We start from the raw sequence: 19,146 nt of genomic DNA on the forward strand, positions 1-19,146 counted from the left end.
TTTACTGCGTGTTCAGATTCGGACTCTAATTCTAATTTTAAAGCAATGGAAGACCTTACCTCTCACTCTTCATGCACCATTGCAAAAACGCAGCTTACAAAGTACCTATAATCTCTACTAAACGGCCAAAGACAGACCCACCATCTCAAGGGAATCCTTCCTCAACCTCCAGGGATATAATCCTTGAGGAGATTCGTGCCTTGAAACTTTTCATTGAGGAAACTAATAAGACTCTACAATTTCTAGATGATAAACAGTCTTCCTTGGATTCACAAGTGCTTATTGTGGGACAACAGAAAGAGTCTCTCCAAGCCTCTTGTTGTCGTATTTCAAGTTTGGAGTCTGAAGTAGCTTTACTCAAGAAACAGGCAGAGGAGTTGGAAAACCGAAATCGCAGGAATAATCTTAGACTTTATGGTCTCCCTGAAAATATTGAAGGCTCCAACCCTACCGTAATTTTTCAGTCCTTTTTGCCTAAGCTCCTGGATTTGCCTGCTACTCCTTCACTTAACATTCAAAAGGCTCATAGACTGGGACCAAAAGTTTCTGTCAAACCACGTGGTTTCATCAAGCTTTTTCTGTAATACACAGACCTTCCTCAAGTTCTGTCTGCTGTCAAATGCAAAAAGCAAATTTTTTGGGAAGGTAATCATCTATTTTTCTTTCAAGATGTAGCTAAGATTACAGCAGAACGTCAAAAGAAATTTCTCGATTTACGCCCTCAATTACGTTCAATTAACGCAGGATTTAGACTCCTTTATCTTTGTCTCGTCAAGGTCACATATAAAGAGAAGAATACAACATTTGAAGATCCTGCGGTGCTGCGAGAGTTCCTCGTCTTCATGGAGCTGATGTTATGGACACTTCAAAGCCTGCTTGATTAACATATTTGCCTCGTTTTATGTAGTTGTTCTCTTGTCCTGACTACTCATTGAGTGTTGTTTTGCTTATGTTTTTGTAATGTTCTAATATTGTTGTTTTTTGTTATATATATATTTCTCTTACCTTTCTCTCCCTAACGCCATTATTCTTTTCATGTTTAATTTTTCTTCCTTTCATACACAGGTGTTTTATTCCTTCAATTTCTGTTACCTGTTGATCCTCCTGTTGCGTTGACATTTTTGATTGTGATCCCTCGGGATTCGGTGGAGCTTCGCTGCTGTCGTCGTCATCTTTTGGTGAATTCACTCCCCTTTCGCTTTGTATCTGTAGGTATGTTTTTCAGTTGTCTTTCGTATGACTTGTACTGTCTCTTTGTTCTATACCTTCTTTCTTCTTATGTCTTCTCCTACATGTTTCCTTTACTTCCTCTTCTCTTTTTTTATTTTTCTTTCCCACCTCTCTCATCTCTCATGTCCTTTTTTCTAAAACAATTACCCTTTACTCTTCTTTTTCTTTTCATACATATTTCTCTCTTAATTCTAATCTCTGCTTTTGTAAGCATAATGCCTGTTCATACTTGTCTTATTAAATTACATTCAGGGTCACAAGCTTGAACATTAGAGGATTAAACAATCCTATTAAAAGGCAACAGGTACTATCTCACCTAGCTAAACTAAAAAGCGATATTGCTTTACTCCAAGAATCTCATATTACCGAAGATGAAGCATCAAAATTGAAGAGATGTTGGGTGGGACATGTGTTTAATTCTCCGGCAATGGGTAAGAAAAACGGTGTCTTGATTTTATGTCACACAAAACTGCATGTTTCCATTATTCAACAAGAGGCTGATACTGAGGGTCATTGGGTTATTGTTAAACTTCTTATAGATAAGATTCCTTTAGTTATATTTAATGTTTATGCCCCCATTTGGTCGATAAGGTTTTTTGGACTAATGTATCTGAGAAATTACTTACCTATGATGATGATTATATCATGTTTGGTGGTGACTGTAATCAAGTTTTTGATTCTATTTTAGATAGGCGTTCCAGAAATAAGTTTCTTCCCTCTTAAATGCATTCACAATTTACTTCCATAATTCCTCGTAATGCGTTGGTAGATATTTGGAGACTATGTCACCCTGATCTTAGAGAATATAGCTTTTACTCGGCACCACATAATTCACAATCCTGTATTGATTACCTTTTCCTGAGTAAATCCCTAGCCTAGCATGCCGTTCAATCTGAAATTAGTTTTATCTTAATCTCAGATCATGCTCCTGTACTTGTAGATATTGTTTCTAATTCCTTTTTCTCCTTATTCAGGAAGATGGCGTTTTAATAATTCCTTGCTCCTTGATCCTATTTTTTGTCAAAAATTCTATTTGTTTCTTTCTGTGTTTTTTACAACTAAAAATACCCCCGTAATCTCCCTTTGTTGTGGTTTGGGATTCCTTTAAGGCTGCTGCTAGATGTTTTACCATAAATTTTGTTTCTCAAAAGAAAAAATCTGCAGAAGCCCAATCTATTCAATTACTTAATGAAATGAAACATTTAGAATATACTTATTATCATTCGAACAACAAGTCCTCTCTATAAAATCTCATTGACGCTAAACTTACCTGTAATAGACTATCTACTGATGCCGCCTCTAAATACTTATTGAAAAGTAACTCTCGCTACTATGGAGGTCAAAACAAAATGTGGGAAATTATTGGCCAATTATTTAAAAGTGAGAGAAGAAAGAACAAAAATAGAATCTCTACAAGGTCCCGCCGGTACTTCTATTTTTAAAGATAAAGACATTTTAAATGAATTTGTATAATTTTATATGTAACACCAACAGAACAACTGGATCTTCTTTCCTATTTTCAATCTCTTCCCTCTTCTTCTTCAAGTCACATTGATTTTAAGTCTTTGGAAACTGATATTTCTTTAGTGGACATCTCTCATGCTGTTTCGGTCTTGCGTCGTGGGAAAGCACCTGGCCCTGATGGCTTTACCATTGAATTTTACAATCATTTTGCCAAAATCCTTTTGCCAAATCTTTTACTTCTTTTTCAATCTTTTGCTGTGGATGGGTCTTCCCGGGGCATTTTTCAGGAGGCTTTAATTGCTTGATTCCTAAGCTCTCTTTGTAAGAACTATCGACCTATTTCTTTGGTCAACACAGACTACAAGATTTTCACCAAGATTCTACCTCTTCGTATTGATTCTATTCTACCCAATCTTATTGGCCCTCAACAATCTGGTTTTGTTAAAAGGGAGACTTGCATCTGACAACTCACAAGTTCTTTTTAATGTTTAAAGCAAAGCTTCTTCATTGGAACACCCTATTGCCGCGATTACCTTAGATGCAGAGAAGGCTTTTGATAGGATTGGTTGGGATTTTATGTTTCGTGCCTTAAAATGGGCTGGTCTTCCTCCTAAATTAATTGCTTTAATTTCTTTATTATACTCAGGTCACCGAGCTTCAATATTTGTCAATGGTATAACTTCTGACTATTTCTCATTGCATATAGGAGTGCGACAGGCATTGTCCCTTATCTCCTTTATTATTTGTTATAGCTTTAGAACCCTTTTTAACTAAAATTAGACAAGACGATCGTATCACTGGTTTTCATTTCGGTCCTCACTAGGTTAAAATGTCAGTCTATGCTGACGATATTCTTTTATACTGTTCTAATCCCGAATCCTCTCTTGCTCCTGTTTTTTCAACAGGTGACATCTTTCTCTAAAGTTTCTGGTTATTGCCTTAACGCTGAAAAATGCAAAATTCTACCCTTAAATATTTTATGTCAAAAACATCTTTTTGACCAATCTGGGTTTTCTTGGTAACCACACAAAATCAAATACCTGGGTTTATGGTTCGCTCCTTTATTATCTGATACGTTAAAACTACATTTTGATTATATTATTAAAAAATTGAATGACTCTATTGCTTGTTGGGATCCCCTCTTTTTATTGTGATGGGGTCGTCTCGACTCGAATTAAGATGATGCTCTCTCTCTCGTATTATATATTATTTCCATGATTCCTATTCGAATTCCTGAATATTATTTTAAGAAAATTATTCTATTTTAATAAAATTCTTATGGAAGGGTAAGTCTTCTCGTATAGCCTTGTCCTCTCTAAAAAAAGATAGACCTAATGGAGGTCTTAAATTTCCTGACTTTAAAACGTATCATACCGCTTTTTCTTTAAAACAAACTGCTGGATGGATTGCTACAGAGCTTCCTTTATATCCACCTCTTTGGTTAAAAATGGAGAACTCCTTTATTGCTCCTTTTAACTTTCAGGAGATATTAACCTTCACTTTCCACATTGCTTCGCTACGTTCTCCTATCATTTCCCATTCTCGTAAAATGTTGGTCCCTATACTATCTTCATCATATTCCTCTAATAGCTCTATTCATCAACTACCCATTTGGAAAACTAAATCATTACGAATTCGTAATCGTTCTATATACTGGACAGCTTGGTATTCTAGAGGTTTAAGTTGGATTTCCCAACTTATATCAACCCCTTACTTTTTCGGATCTCCAAGCTCAATTTTCTTTACCTTCATCCTCTAAAGCACAATACACTCTCCCATATCTTTCTCTCATTCTACATCTTCAAAATCTACCTAGCACTAATGACCTTCCTATTTTGAACAGAAACTTATTCTCAATATTGGACAATTCCCCCTCAGCGTCTACTATATACAAGTCTTTGTGTCTTCCCCCAGACAGATGCAAAACAAAGGTTGAACTGGCATAGGAGAAGGACTTTTCACAGGAGTCGCCAATTACTACTTGGGATAAAGTATGGTCTAAAATTCATAAGACTTCTCGAGCTGCAAACAACACGCAAACCCTTTTTTTTCATTTATCATCAAGTGCTATTTTCCCCAATGTCTTTGGCATCTTTTTCATCAGAAACACCCTCTACTTGCTGGTCCTGCCCTTACCCCATGGCTGAGTTAAAACATATGTTGTTTGAATGTCCTCCAATTCAACATTTTTGGAAACTAGTTTGGTTCCAAATTCAAAATATATTTAATGTCCAGATCTTCTTTTCTTACACGCACATTTTCCTTGGTACTCTCTCCTCCCAATGGTCTCAGTCACCACTCAGTTTTAAGCTTCTAGATTAATTATTAGCTATCGCATTTCATTTAATAACTTCTACTTGGAAACAAGCTGATAAAGTCACTTTTAGATCTTGGTGGAATGCAGTCTGTTTTCACCATGGACTTTTATACAAATTACGTCTCTACCAATTAAAAGAGATCTCCTATGGCTCCCTCTGACAACTTATTTATCCCTAACTGCCTCTTTAAATGTTACTTCTTAGAATAGATCAGATGATGTATGGATTCCACCTTAATTTCTCCCTTTTCCTCCTCATTTTCAGATAATTAATTAGTTACTTACTATTGAATGTTTATTATTCTGTTTTCCTTGTTTTTTTTATCTTATTCACTGTTCTGCTTACAATGATGCTTATTTTATATAGTTGCCTGTTATCCTTAATGGTTCTATAATATTTGCATTTTGCCTTATCTCTCCCCCTTTCTTTTTCTTCTTCCCCATTTCTTTATATGATGCATTTTCTTTGTACACAGCGTGAGATTTATATCATTATATATTTCTACCTTATCTATTCATTTATGTAAAATAGGTTTCATTATATCATTATATTGCTGCTGCTTCTTTCTTTTTTGTTTTGTTTCTTCTTTAATAAAATCAAACTTTAAAAAAAAGAAAGAGATAACATCAGGCAAATGTTTACTAGCAGGGCAGGCAGAGATATGAGTTATAAAACCAGTTTTAACACCGGGGTCAAGATTCATAAAGGGTTAGCCTTGTGTTAGAGTTACTTTTTTAACACTAAACCAAGGGTAAACCTTTTTGGGGATTAACAAACCAATGCAAATTGGCATTCGCGTTGGTTTGTATGGAAAAGTAGCATGAAACGCTGCTTCGCATTACTTTGCGTGAAGGGGTGTTACATGGGGTACATAGGCATTCCTTTGCAACCATTCATACTTTTTGACACTAAACGCAATCTGCTAACATTAGTAAATAAGGTTTAGCACCAAAATTAACCGCTGCTGAAAGGCAGCCATTAAATGGAGAAATATTTTAATTTCTCCTTGCTTTTTTGACTTTGCATGGGTGCTGCACTATACAGCACACATACAATGTAGGAAAAGGTTTTAAACTTGTCTAGCCATTGTATTTTGTACAGTAGTGTACCCTTCCTGTACAAAATCTATGTTAGATTCAGGCATGCACCCTAGCACTATGTGCCTGGTACACGGCTGCCGAAATCAGCGCTGTTGCTAGGAAGAGAGGAGGAGAGACCATATCTCTGTAGATGTGGCACTCTTGTGCTCCCTCCCTGTCCTGCAAGAGGATTGTAGCTGGTTTACCACATGCCCCAGCATCCAGTGGAGTCAACAAGAGCCACTGAAACCCCAGCAGACCTTTCAAGAATGAAAGGAGCCAAAGGACGGTCTTAGCTCACACTCTGCTGACTGTGCAGCTCGTTGATGGAATACTCTCCTGGAGGACTCAGTGTTTATCTTGCAATTGGCGGAGATGTAGATATGGAATATTGAGTAAGCAATATCGAGGTACCTTAATATCACAAACAAAGTATTGAGTACGAAATATAGACAGGAAAGTATTATAGGTGTTCTGTACCTAACTCCACATCTACGTACCTTGAAGCTAGGTACATATATTGAATGTGCATTAATCTAGGGTTAAGGAAAGTAAATCTCTACTTAACTACATGCACTTACCTCCTGCTTATTTTGGTACTCTGTATTTTGGCCAGGACACTAAAGTATCTCTTTATTGCCTACTTGATATTCCTGACTGCAACCTTGGGGGAACCTTCTATAGACAAGCTTACTGTATGCAAAAAATGTGCTCTTTCGGTAAACTTCCTTCTGCTAGGTTGTGGATAGTGTTACACAGCGGTTTGTGGCACTTCACTTTCAAAATCATCCAGAAACACAGTAACAATTTCTGTCCAAAAGCCTGCTAAACTTGACAGTTTTGTGGTCTACTTCTCTGTACATGTATCCGGCCATTCATTCATAAACTGAATGAAGTTACTGAAATTGACTCTAGATTGCTTTTTTTGAAAGTTTGGTTCTGTGCTTAGACTGATCAATATTTTATCTACTGATGGAAAATGGTTTGATTCAATGGTTATGCCTTGTGGCTACGTAAAGATTCATTTTCCTTGGTGCAAGGTATAACCAAGTATATCTTATTTCCCATCAAATTCCACAAGAGACAGAATGAGGAAGAGACAGTTCTTCAATAACTCTAGACACAAGACCAAAGATGGGATGCAATACAGGGATCTAGTAAGTGCTAGTGTAGACACTTGTTGTGACTGCAGAACTCTAACATTCTCAAGATAGAAATATTTGCCCATAGTATGATACCATACTAGCTTTCCATAGACAGGGTCAGAAAGGAATCAGAATATCTATATCTGGCATTTTTTTTATGTTCAGCTGCCCATTACTTTTTTTACAGTAGGGAGCAGAAAATGGGATCCCCATCATGACTCAGGAGACCCGGGTTCAGCATTTTTTCATAAAAACAAGGCCCAAACATCATAAAAGGGAATGCATCAGTGGCAAACGTCTATCTTTTCTTTGACAGTGTGTCAAAGATATCTCATGATACAACGCAGTGCCACTTTAAATATAGACTTTTCTATCTAGGGCATATTAAACAGATTGAATATATTGATAGTAATGTGTGTAAGAGAAACTAATAAAAACAATGGTGCTGTATTAGTGAAGAAGACTACTGGGCAAGTCAATAAAATCAGCCAGCTTAATATTGAACAGAATTGTAAAGTTTCAAAATGTCAGAGTTCCTGAATTAAATATTGGGCCATTTTTATCCAGATTATGACTAAGCAATCGCGTTTTCTCAATCACATTTGTTCCTTTCATGAACAGCTTCATATTTCCAATGAATAGATTAACTTTATTCAGAATCAATTTGTTTCAGTCCCAAATGTTTTCCCTTAGCGTTCTTGTTTCATTCCTATCACACACTGATTCATTTTTGTCATCAGCGTTTTAGTTGTATGCATAAATCCATTATTTTGTGCAAATTTGTTGGGTGAAAAGGTGAGATATTTGCATTTTAAGTCTAACCACATATTAAGTATAAAATTAAACATGTTGCTGCTTGGGGAACAAAAAAAGTGAGTATGCAACATGGGAAATATCATTCCTATGCAGTATAATCATAAGTTGGGGAAAAGTTCCCTTCTCAAAATACTGCTACTGGAACCTGACTCTTCTTTTCCTAAAATATAAATGCATTTGAATTCAACCTATGTCTCCGCAATGGTAGAAAAATAACTTCTGAGTGTTTGTGGAAAATGTTCTCTCAAGCTTAAGGACGTGCCTAGCCACATATGATATGAGAAAGCTGGACTTTTGAGTTTGAAAATTGAGGTGAATTTTTGTCTTTTCAAAGTGTCTTAAAAAGTGCCATTTCACAGAGTGGCTCAAGTTCATATTATCCCAACACAACTCACAAACACCCTGGTGTCTCAGTTTGAAGTCTGAACATGTTCCTCCACTTTTGCAGATATTGGTAGCAGAGTGTGCCATAATTGAAACTCATGTGTGTGTTTCAGTTTTCCTTAATTCTTGAATTTTTTTATTATGACTTTGATCTCATCATTCATCGGTTTGTTTTCTAATAAACAGAAAACAATTCAACCATACTTTCAATGAGGCCTGAACGTCCTTGAAATAATATGCAAACTTTATACGCCTATCATTTATTCATTGGCTTACTAGTTGTCAAAAGGCGTGCTCGGTGTTGTGTTAACATGTTTGGCACCAAGAAAGGAAAGCCCCAACCTTAACACTTTAGGCGAATAATGTGTGTTGACCTTGTTCTTGATATCTGGCAACAGAGAAACTTCTTAACATCCTGTATTTTGGTCTTGGAAACATGGAAATATATGAAAAATATGAAGGCTACTAGGGAATACACAGGGAGACATTTGGAGGCTAAAGAACATTCATTTAACATATTCAAGTTGGTCAGCTAGCACATTGCATTAAAATATCACTATCAATCAAAACAACATGAAAAACATTGCAATGAAGCTGATCTTTTATTTCAATTGGTCATGTGTAGAGCAGGTACACGTATCTTTTTCAGTGCAAGTAAAGACCTAGTCAATAAGGCAAGTATTGGTATATTTCAGAAGCAAATGTAAAGAATCATCATGAAGAATAAACATGAAACCATAATCAAATATAATTCAACCCCAAATAATCTTCATCCGCGGACATAAAAGAAAAACTTACACTGCAAGGGGAGTTAACAAAAGGCTAATGTAGAGAAGCGCTTTAAACTGCTGAAAATGGGGTTCTCCAACTCAAGAGTCCGACCATCAATGAGGACTGCTAAGCATCTTTTTGAGAGTGGTTATTCAATCAGGAGTCATAGCCAGTCTATCAATGTTCAAAATAGAGTTAAAAATAGCCATCAAAACATCGATCTTTGATTGCTTTGGCAAAATAATATCTCATCAATTGAAAAACAATTCTAGAAACTATGCTTAAGACAATGTTTGAAAATCTAGAAGCAGGTGTGACCTACACTTTTGTGCACGGTTTGAGACAGAACACAACCTTCGGTTTTCCAAAAGGCAGTAATGAAGAGCTACCTGAAGGACCCACTTAATTGTTTTTGTTCCATATCCTGAAGAATGGAGAAAAATGTATTTAAGGGGCAACACTGTTCTTGACTTAAAGGGGCAGTTTTGCAAAGTTTGCACCAGTGCATAAAATAAGGAAAATTATTTTGCCACTGGTTTGGCTGCTTGCGTAAGAGGTTCTTGAGAGCTCAGAGTTAATTCTATGAAAAATTGGAGAAGGAGGGGAATAGATGCTCATAAGGGCCCAGTGCCCATGCTCCAGAGATTAAACAAATCAAAAAATGGGGAGAAAGAAGAAGTAACTAGGTATTGGACGGAATGTGGGGGACAGTCAACAAGACTGCTTCTTGTTGCCCTCACCCATCCCAAGGGATGTCATGCTTCATTATCGGGGGTGCTCCTCGTTGAGCCGGCACTGCAGTGCACTATGGGTCAACCGAAGGGTCACTTTGGCTTAGACCTTTTTATTATTTACACCATTTGATGAGTGCGAGGGATGACCTGGTGGGGTGGTGTGAAGTGTTAGTGCTAGTGTAAGTTAAAATTGACTAGGGGATATCACTTAAACCTTTAATATATGGATTCCACTGTCAGGTCAAATAACCTTGATAGGTTGGATTACAATGTGCCCTCGTAGATTGGTTTGTTTTCCTTGTTAGGACCAAACATGGGTCAATATGTTTCGCGCCCCTATTGGTCAAAATGATCCGTGGTGCTTCTCCAGGACATCAAAGATGGGTGAGTTGATTATCCCAGACTATATTTATTACAAAGTAGTCCCCTGAATTCTGGTACCTACTTGCCTTGTTGCTCAAATTGGTTCTCCGACCCAAGGAGAGGTTATATTATATCTCATGGGATTAGGCAGAGGTTCCTCCCTTCGCTGAAGTTCCAGAGTGCAAGCTTTTCACTGCACCTACCCTTCACCTCAAGCCGGGAGAGCGGAAGTAAAGGGTAGGTCCAGCATGCAGCTTGCACTTTGGAACTCCCGCCATTGTGCGGAACCTCTGCCCCATCCCATCAGGTGCAATAGAACCTCTCAATAGGGGGCACAACCAATTTGAACGACAAGACTAGGAGGTACCACCATTTGGGGGACTACTTTCTAACAAATATTGTGTGGGGTAGGCAACTCACCTATGTTTGTGGTCTTGAACAAGCATCACAGATCATTTTTACCAATAGAAGCGTGAAACATGTTGAGCCATGTTTGGTCCTAACAAGAAAAACAAACCAAGCTATGAGGGCTCCTAGTAACACCCCTAGTAGCACCAACCTATCAAGGTTTTTAACCTGACTGGGGGATCCATATATTAAAGGTTAAAGCAATATCACCCAGTCAATTTAAACTCACTCTAGCACTAACACACACCACCCCACCAGGACATCCCTCACACTCACCAAACAGCATAAATAATTAAAACAAATCTCAGCCAAAGTGGCCCTTTGGGGGACCCGTAGGGCACTGCAGACCCGGCCCAATGAGGAGCACCTGCCCAATGATGAAGCATGACATCCCTTGGGATGTGTGAGGCCTGCAAGAAACAGTCTTGTTGACTGTCCCCCACGTTCCATCCAATACCTAGATACTCCTTCTTCCTCTTTATATCAGGAACAGTGAACTCCCCTTTTTGATTTGAGATCAGAATTCAGTCATGCTACATCAATATTTAAGAATCATGACAAAAAAGGAGCAAAGTTAACTTGCTTTATTTTTTCCAAAGTTTTCAAAATACAGATAAAGGACAAACTACTATGTCTCCTCTTTCAAATATTGAAATGTGAGCCTAAGCACCTTTCTTAGCGGAGTCTAGTAATGGGGTATGTGCTAAAAATGGCGGTTGTCCCAGCTGTCCACATCTCAGCTATGCCACCATAGTTGGAAGGAGGCTGTTACCAATATAAAATCTACCGAGTTCTCTACTTTTGGGAGCCCCCTTAATACTCAACTGGGAATATCTATAATAGCCTTGGAGAAGCTGTCCAATGAGGCGATGTCTGTCCAACAACAATATCGCTATGTCTCTACTCTCCTGGACTGTCAGTGATACCATGCAATTTTTCTGCAGAAAACATTTTAAAAGATCCCACAAGCACAGGGAGCAAACTTCCACCACTTGTGGAAAATCTTTCATATATGAGTCCAGAAAATGGACCCCCACTTTTGCAGTCCATCTTCAGGATTCTCATAATTAATAACGTTTATGCTATGCTACAGCATCTTTCTGTGGGCAGGCCAATGTATTTTTTTATTTTAAGTGACATCAACCATGCAGAGGGCAACTGTTTTAGGATGTGAGGGAGTCTGCTGCACTGACAGATATCTTGAACATTTAGCCGCATGCTCCATTCAGTATCGCAAAGACAACACCTCTGGCACAATTGCAGTTTGGCGAATGGCAGCCAAACTTATACTGAGTTAATATGTGTACAGAAATCTGCTCACTATGGGGAATATTATCAAGACAGGCGATAAAATTATCGCCGCTTTAGCGGCAGAAAACTGCCGCTAAAACGGCGATAATGGGCTTGACAATATGCTCTATGGAATTCCAATTGAAGCCCATGTTAGATGACCTTCACATCTAACATGGGCTTCAATTGGAATTCCATAGAGCATATTATCAAGCCCATTATCGCCGTTTTAGCGGCAGTTTTCTGCCGCTAAAGCGGCGATAATTTTATCGCCGTGCTTGATAATATGCCCCTCTGTTATTTGAGTGTGTGCAACTGAAACAGGACAAAAATCAGTCAGTTACATTTTTTTTAAATGTTATTCATGGATTTTTTTTTCATTTGCTAAAAATAGGTATTGTAAAAGAATGATTTATAAGCAGCAGTAGATATGTCATGTATATTTTTTCAATAGTCCCAAAAACATTTTCCTCCATTTCTGTACTGTTGCAAAAGTATTTATGCGACATGCACTTCTCCATTCTAAAGGAAACAAGTCATTAAAATGGTGCAATCTAGCACTGCTACTTGTTTTACAAAGTAGCAAACTTTACATAGTCATAAACATGATGTAAAAAGCTCCTTTGCAGTCACAAGCCATATCAATTGTAAACTCACAGGATCTGTGACCACAATAATGCTCTTTATAATGAAACAAAGGCCTAGTACGAGTTAAAAAAGTCCTTACAATGTGTTAAATGGGCTTCTGCTACCCTTTCCCAATAACAAATAGCTGGAGGTGTGAAAGAGGCATTACCTCACCGTAAGTCTTCCTCACCACATGATATACTCAGTGAGCTTCACCTTCCCAACAGAACCCTCTGAGCACTTTTGTGCTCTAGTACTCCTATCCCTCCCTAGCATGGCCAGCCTCCTTCACCCTTGACCCGGTAAAATAATAGGCACCATCCACCCCACTTCCTGTTTTTTTAGTTCTGTGTTTCAAACACTTCAAACAAGCTGCAGGTAAGTGGGGTGCAGTTGTACTTTATCAGGCCCATATTCCCAGTAGGAGGTCCTGCTATGCGGACTCACTTAATGTATGGCGCTTATATATTTTTGTATGCAGCACCGAGCATGTTTAAATATGCATTATTGCAGCCCCACTATAGCGGCCTCATACCGTAATGTTTTTTGAAGCCTTGCTTCAGCAGGCTCATGGTCTGGAATATGGGAGTGAGGGCTGTGCGCGGCTCCTGCACCATGTGCGGAGTCCGTTTACGGTATGGTTTTTGTCCTTCTCCAACTACACAGCATGTGTTGGGTCCACAGGATAGTGTCACTACTCTGTCTGAGCGGCTCTGGCCATTCTTTATTTTTTGCTGATCGATGTCCGCATGCTGGCAAGTCAGGTTATAGTTGGTCATGCCGCTGATAGAATGCGGCGTGTGGTGAAACCATTTGTAGTTGCAGATGCTACGGTATGGAAGGGTCCTGCAGCATATATAATTACCTTGGTGATAGCGGTAGTCGCCGGATCATGCATTTCGTGCAGCTATTTTAATATACTGGGGATTGTGGATGCACGAGGTGGATGTGCTGATAAGTGTGCACACTGGCCTGAGCTGCTCTCTCCAATCCTTGTGTGGTTCGAGTCATCAACCATGCTCCTGACTATCTGTGATGCTCCGAGGTGCTGGTTCTTGTTGGAGGAAGGTTCTCAAGGTTTCTAGAGACATGGCTCAGTTCAGTCTCTCTCTGATAGTTTTTTGGGGTTTATCACCCCTGAGTTATTTGTTCTCACTCCCCTTCCATCCTTTCCTGCAATGGGAGAGGCCCGGTGGCTGGTATTCATGACCAACTTGCGGGGTGGGCAATAAGCCTGTTCCTTCTATTAAGAGGGGTCAAGGAGTGTGTTCGCTCCTGTTCCTGGAGTGGAAGGCGTCATGGGTTTCTATGGTGGCCGAACAAGCGTTTAACTGCCCCTTAGCTGATATTGGGATATTTAGCCTGGTGGATTGTTTGTCGGATATTTGTTAGTGTGCATGATTGAGGTTTCAGGATATATATTCAGGATGAAGCATGCCCTAGCTGTGAGGGTCAGGGTCTGGCTATGACACCCTCTTTGCTGGCCATATAACTGATGATTCATGCTGCAGTGGATGCAGCATTATTGGGGCGTGTGGGTCCGTCCTCTCCTAGGAGACAGCTCCTTGTGCCTTCTACTTGTGTTGATGCAGAGGGGAAAGGGGATGTTCTCTGAGGCAGATAGGTGTGATTGAGCTGCCGCCTCAAGGGGTTGTAGTGTCTATGGATGAATCCACCTCAGTTCCGGCACCATGCGGGTGGAGTCGGCGGTCAAGTGCGCCTACGCCGCAGCCAATTTCTTCATTAGAGCGTCGGCCTATCTTTCATCACCTTCCGGTCCCTCTTGGAAGCCTTTCAGAGTCTGACAAGGCTGATGTAGCAAGGGGCGGATATCATGCCCACCCGGGCAGTGATGGTGCAAACAACCAGGATGTAGTCAGCCATTTCTTTTGATAGTTTGGGGGCAAGGCAGCATCTGCAAGTGCTGTCATTCAGTCTGGTTGACAGGTCCATTTGAAAAATTAAGGGGGATGAAGACTCTGCTCCTGATGGTCCCCTTTTTAGAGGTGAAGTTGACTCCTGAGGCATGAGCCGGGAGTAAGTTTAGCGCACTTTGCACATGCTGAGCATGTATTGTGACTACTTGTACAGTTTATGCTTTATTTTACGTTCGTTTTTGTGTAAGGATCAGCTGACTGTCTGCTGATAGCTGCGGACTGGGGGCATTGCGGGGGGAGTACTCGTGGTGGTGGTGGTGGGCTTGTGAAGGGGTGGCTGCATTCTCACTCCAGGTTCGGGCGGAGACGGGAGCGCAACCGCCATCTTGGGTTTGACTTTCGGTTAGCGGGCCAGTTGTTGGAGGATTGGACGCTACATATGGAGGCACTGACGCGACCACGCAGCAGACACTCGCAGCGGGCGTGCCGGCGGCGTGCCAAAGGCAAGCCCATCTGCGCCCGGCCGCGCCGGGTCGTCGACGGTCGCCAGAACCCTTGTCCATTTTTCTACTATATCTTGGAGTTATTCGCGTTCCGAGCTAGTGGGGCTGCAGTCTAAATGCCCTTCTTTAGCATGGCATCTGCTGGACAGCCCTTTTAAATGTAAGCTCTGCTCGTTCCAACTCCCAGGGGAGGAGTTGGAACCTTACCCTTCTGGCCATACGGACTTTAGGTTTCTGAGTTTGAACTGTCGGTGTCTGGTAAAACATCATGCAGAGGTTTTCGATCTTTTGGAGGATGAATCCCCTGATGTTCTCTTTTTGACAGAGACATGGCTTACACAAGACTCGACTGCAGAACTTTGGTTGGCTCTTATTATGTTATGAAGAGTCTAAACAGAGAGGGGCAACGGGGCGGCGGGATCGCAATTATCACGAAAGATACTTATTCCTGTAGCTTTACCAGGGAGAATGTAATGGACTGTGAGAGTGCGCTATTTAAAATCATGCTGAACCACAACCTCACCATCTCCGGCTTTCTCATCTATCGCTCCCGCTGGGCCATCAGGGGCGTTTAGGGAAGATTTAGTGAACAAAGCCATGTTTTATGCTAGCCAAGCGGCGAATTTCAGCATTCTAGGGGACTTATATCTTCATTGTGAGAACGCTGGGAAGGCGGAGATTGCCAGTTTTCTGGCCGACCTAGAAGCTCTCCAACTGACTCAGTGGGTGTGTGAGTGCACGCATGCCACTGGGCACTTATTAGACCCCTTATTTTCTAATCTTGCTGTGTTGAAGGTTCAACCTTCTGCTCCACAGTGCTGGACTGATCATTATTTGGTCTCGTTCTCACTGCGGTGGCAGGGTAAGCCGGGTGGTTATCGCTCTGCCTCGGTTCTGAAACGACCTTGGCATAAGCTAGATAGCAGCCGTCTATCCGTTTATTGGTCTAGCCCCAGGCCACAGCTGCCGCCGGTCATGGAGGTTGCGGATGCGCTTTTCCATGACTGGTTAACACTAGGCCCGGATAGCTGCATCCCGGCTAAACTGGGTGGGATTAATCGTGGGCAGTCTCAACCCTGGTTCACCGAATCTTTGTCCAAAGCTAAAAAACACTGTAAACAGCTTGAGCGAGTGTGGAGGCGCTCGTATGGCTTGGTAGAAAAAAATAACTATCGTGTTTCTATCAAACATTATCGTAAATTAATTCGGCGAGCGAGGGCTGAGTATGTTGCTAAAAAAATCTTAGATAGTTCAAACCCCTCCAAAACAATCTTCTCCTTGCTTAAGAGTATGAAGAACGGAGGTGTGTCTGGGAAATCCCCCATTTCATCCAACAGCCAGTGCAATGACCTGGCCAGGTATTTTGTGACCAAGGTTGAGAAGATTTATCAAAGCCTTCCCCCCGCGGTCAGGTCAGGCTGTAAGGACGGGTCAGGGGTTTCCGTACCCCAAGGGGCTAATAGTTTGTTATCTTTTCCTCTGCTATCCCTTGCTGATTTTGAGACCCTCTGTAAGAAGATTAAATCAGGTTCACCAATTGACCCATTGACACCCACTAATTTTCACAAGTTTTTTTCTATGATCTCTCCAGTTAGCTTGGATTTGGTTAATCTCTCCTTGTCCACAGCCGTGCTACCGGCAGCGTGGAAACACGCGAAAGTCACTCCTCTTTTAAAGAAACCATCTCTGGAGCCTGGTGAGCCGGGCAATTATCTCCCTTTCTCCCAACTTCCTTTCTTGGCAAACCTGTTGGAATCTCACGTGAATACTATTCTCACTGAGTTCACCGAGCACAATGCAATTCTTGACCCCTCACAGAATGGCTTCAGAGCACGCCACGGCACAGAATATGCTCTGTTGGCTGTGACGGAGGAAATCTGGGGGATTCTTGATGTGGGTGATTCTGTGGCCTTAATTCTTTTGGACCTAAGTGCCGCTTTCGACACTGTTTCTCATGAGATACTGCTGATGCGCTTGCAGGATATTGGAGTGAGGGATATGGCTCTGGACTGGTGTCTGTCGTTCTTGACGGGTAGATCTTTCCAGGTCTGGGTGCCACCATTTAAATCGCAGGAGTTTGCTTTGAAACAGGGGGTGCCTCAGGGCTCTATTTTGAGCCCCCTTCTGTTTAACATCTATATGCAACCTCTTGCATTGGTGGCCAAGGGTCGTGGGTTGTCTTTGGTGTCATACGCTGATGACACCCAATTGGTGATCGCCTTCTCCAAGAGAAATAGTGTTAGTTTGGGAAAGTTCAAGGAGGACCTGTTAGAGGTGGCGGGCTGGATGGCGGCCAACTGCTTGCAGTTAAATGCCAGTACGTCCGAGGTGCTGTTATTTCGGAAAGACTGGGACTTATGGTCCGAGCAGTGTTGGCCAGACAGCCTCAGACCGGCCCCTTCGCCTAAAGAGGCAGTTAAGAACCTGGGTGTGTGGATCGATAGTGGGCTCACTTTGATGCACAATCAAAAGCCGTGGCAGGGACCTGTTTTGGGCTGTTACGTGTCTTGAATCCTCTGCTTGGTTTTTTCCCCCCCAGGGTGCGTCAGACCATTATCCAAGCAACAATGATGTCTAGGCTGGATTATGGTAATTCTCTTTATCTTGGGTCCAATAAGTCTTGTATTAGGCGCTTGCAGAGAATCCAGAACTCTGCTGCACGTATTCTGGTGGCATTGCCAAGATCTTGTTCAGTCTCCCATGTCTTGTCCAAGCTACACTGGTTGCCTGTTGAAAAGCAAATCCAGTTTAAGACTCTCTGTGTTTCGCACAGGATTCTGACTCAACAGGCTCCTTTGGGGCTGTCCAACTTGTTACAGTTCTATGTGCTGCGGCGTTTTCCTCAGATCGGCTGACCAAGCTTTAGTGAGTATCCCGCGTGTTCTGAGAGCTAGAGCCGGAGGCCGCTCCTTCCACAGTCTTGCGGCGAAACTCTGGAATTTGCTTCCGGTTCCGATCAGAGGGATTCAGAATCATCTTGCTTTTCGTAAAGCCATTAAGACCTGGCTTTTTCCGGTATACGCCTAAACTGCTCCCTTCCGGTGACGCTCATTGTCTTTGGTTGTGCTGGGACGTCCCGTTGCTGGGGCAGCCATGCGCTATATAAATCTGACAAATAAAGAAATAAATACATTCTGTGCACTGTCGGGGTACTGGTGAAGGTGTCTGTGGAGGACTGGAGCTAGTGCCCTCAGCTGGTTCTCCTGCTGGAAGGTTCTTTCGGTAGCTGGAGAGCCTTTGGTCAGTCAACGGCTACCATGGGTAATCACCCTCTTTCGTGGAAGGAGACACGACCGGGGTGTCTCTTACCCAAATGGAAGCTAGCCTGTGCTGGACTTAGAGCAATTCGCCACATTTGTTCCTCATGTATGATTTAGAGTGTTGTGTTTGCAGGGGATTCATCCTTTTTCTGACTTAGTGGATGGTGTTGGCATCCTTGGATCTGTAAAATGGTTATCTCCATGAGCTGTTCCTGCCAAACTTCCAGATGTTTCTCAGGTTCTGCGTGGGTATGGAGCATTTTTGGTTCCAGGTTCTCCCTTTAGGGTTATATTCAGCCCCACGGGTTTTCACACCACTTTTGGCACCTTTGGTAGTGGACAGTCATAAGGTGGGGATTGAGGTGGTTCCATATCTGGCTGACTGGCTGTTTTCCACCTCTTCTGTTTCTGAGGATACCCTTTGCATTCCCAGAGGTATGCGGGATTCTGGAAGTCCATGGTTTCCTCATCTCCAGCTAGGAGTCTATGCTAGTCCCCACGCCATGCCTGCTGTTCAGTGGGCATCACCTGGACTTGGTCAAGGTCATCAGCCTTTTGTTTCCACTTTGAGAAGGTGGATTAAGCAGATGTTTCTTCTGGCCTACGGGTCCCAGGTGTTGGAGATGTTTGCCTGGATCCTGGGAAGGTATGCCTGTGGTATTCTATCTCCTGGGCTTCTTTCAAGGGTGTCTCAATTGAGGATATTTGTAGGCCGTGATGTGGGCCTCTTCTGACATGTTCATGGACCACTATTGGGTGGTGTTGGGTGGTCTAGCTGGTGGGGGCTTTGCTGCAGCTGTTGTGCAGGCTGGCTCTGCCTGCACTTGATTTTCGCTGCCCTGTTGGGCATCTAAATGTTTTTTCCTCTGTTTGATGT

The sequence above is a fragment of the Triturus cristatus genome, chromosome 3_1 (genome assembly GCF_964204655.1).
Source record: "Triturus cristatus chromosome 3_1, aTriCri1.1, whole genome shotgun sequence".
NCBI classification, from domain to species: Eukaryota; Metazoa; Chordata; class Amphibia; order Caudata; family Salamandridae; genus Triturus; species Triturus cristatus.